General features: G+C 47.9%; 1 pseudogene; it reads right to left on the bottom strand.

Annotated features, from left to right (window-relative positions):
* Positions 1-895: 895 nt before the first annotated feature.
* On the bottom strand, positions 896-2,160 carry LOC122121670 (annotated as a pseudogene).
* Positions 2,161-2,475: the final 315 nt, after the last annotated feature.

Below are 2,475 nucleotides of genomic sequence, written 5' to 3'. Positions count from 1 at the left end.
ATCCATCCATCCCTTATATCCTTACAACACCCTGTGGGCCTCAGACAGCTTTGACTGCTGGAAAAATGAACATGAGAATGGGTCATTGGGAGAGGCCATGTCTCCCCTCCTCTGTTTGACTTGGAAGTACTGTGTCAAGCAGTTCTTGATACACTATGGGACTGGTCAGCTTCTCAGCCTCTCACTCCCTCAAACAGCTAGAATCACTTCTGTACTTAAAGCTGCCAGACACCTTGAGAAACTACCCTGGCAACCAGGAACTTGCACTCATCCTGTGAGTGCTGCTTCATTGCCAACTGAACTCTAAACACAGGGATCAGTGTTCCTGATACTGTTTCTGGGGAATGTGACTGAAATCCCTCTAATGGGACATGAGACAAGAACCTGTGTTTGTCTGAAGGAGAAGTAGCATCTGGATCTAGTTTTCTTTCTCTTCAAACTGCTTTTTTGCTACTTGCATGCTTTTGAGAGATTGAAAACTATAAAACTGGGCCAGGGGGAAAAACAACAACATTGGCACTTGTCATCCTCCTCTTCAAAATAGCAGAAAAACCATGAATTTAATACTCCTCTTGAGCACCAGTCCTATATTGCTAAGATTAAATCCTTCTGGCCAAATTTATATTTCAAATACACTGAAAGAATAAAAAGGATTCTAAAGAAGAATAAGGGCTCAGGGTATAAAATGTATACTTCTTTATTTATACAAATAGGGTTTTAAAACAATCATATTTAAAAGAAATCTGCATTTTTACATTCACTGTCAGTGAGTTCCTGACAGAGAAGGCTGAGCATGATGATACATAGCAAGGTCCCACTGCAGGACAACAGTAGCTCAGGAAAGCACCATTTATTTGAGAAGCAGTAGGCAGGCTCTGGCATTCCTGTTGCACTGCTAGCAATGGGAAGTCTTAAACCTCTTCTTCCACAAGACTTCTTCAAATTTCCCCTGTTCATCAGCAGTGGCATCTTTGATTTGCTGGTACTTGGACACCGGGTCATTGAAGTTGCTTTCAACCTCAGTGAACTCCATCTCATCCATGCCCTCACCTGTATACCAGTGCAAGAATGCCTTGTGCTGCAACATGGCACTGAACTGCTCTGAGGTGTGCTTGAAGGGTTCCTGGATGGCCGTGTTGTTGCCAATGAATGTGGCCAACATCGTGAGGCCATGTGTGGGGATGTCACACACAAGTGTCTTCACGTTGTTGGGGATCCATTCTGCAAAGTAGCTGCTGTTCTTGTTCTGCAAGTTGACCATCTGCTCATCCACCTCCTTCATGGACATGCGGCCTCGGAAGATGGCAGCCGCTGTCAGGTAGAAGCCATGGCGGGGATCACAGGTGACCATCGTGTTCCTGGTGTAAACATCTGCTGGGTGAGCTTGGGCACTGAGAGAGCATTGTACTACTGGCTGGCACCGCTAGTCAGGGGTGCAAGGCCAGGCATGAAGAAGCGCAGGCAGGGCAAGGACACCGTGTTCACAGCCAGCTTGCGCAGGTCTGCATTCAGCTGGGCAGGGAAGCGCAGGCAGGTGGTGACCTTGATCATGGTAGCCAACACCAGGTGGTTCAGGTCTCCATAGGTGGGCATGGGCAGCTTCAGGGTGCAAAAGCAGATGTCATACAGGGCCTTGTTGTCAATGCAGAACGTTTCATCTGCATTTTCCACCAACTGGTGGACAGACAAGATGGTGTTGTAGGGTTAGGTGAGGATGATAGGGTTAGGTGGATAAAGGCTCAGCCCAGCACTGGGAACTAGAGTGTCTGGATGTTAGGGAGGAGGGGTGCCCGTTAGCCATCTCCCATGGACTATGATGACATATCAAATATGAAGTTGTCTGGTCTGAAACTCTGGCCAAATGGTTCCAATCTCACTGAGTCTAAGGTGCCAGTGTCCAACATCTTGGGCAAGGGCATGACACTGAAGGTGTTCATGATGCTGTCTGGGAACTCCTCTCGGATCTTGTTGAGAATCAGGGTGCCCATGCCTGACCTGGTGCCACCTCCCAGGGAGTAGGCCAGCTAGAAACCCTGGAGACAGACACACCTTTCTGCTCACCACTTCCAGCACTGACTCCACCAGCTCACTTCCCTCTGTGTAGTGGCCCTTGGCCCAGTTATTGCCTGCTCTGTTCTGGCCTATCAGACACAAAGACATGATGAGACACATACTCCAGGAATAATGACTTTGCTATATGTATTGTGAAGACTATAGACTCCTCTGAGCAACTTTGGCTATTATTTTAGATACACTGGTGAAATAAAGGAAATGTTTTCTTTTTTGGGGTCCAGTCGTGGGCCTGAACTCTGGGCCTGGGCGCTGTCCCTCAGCTCTTCAGCTCAAGGCTAGTGCTCTACCACTTAAGCCACAGCACCACTTCTGGTTTTTTTCCTGATTTTATGGTGCTGAGGAATCGAACCCAGGGCCTCATGCATGCAAGGCAAGCACGGTACTGCTGAGCCACCTTCCTAG

The sequence above is a fragment of the Dipodomys spectabilis genome, unplaced genomic scaffold (genome assembly GCF_019054845.1).
Source record: "Dipodomys spectabilis isolate Male_0828 unplaced genomic scaffold, ASM1905484v1 ptg000193l, whole genome shotgun sequence".
NCBI lineage: Eukaryota > Metazoa > Chordata > Mammalia > Rodentia > Heteromyidae > Dipodomys > Dipodomys spectabilis.
Note: the sequence above shows the minus strand (reverse complement) of the source record. Positions and strands in the feature narration are given on the sequence as shown.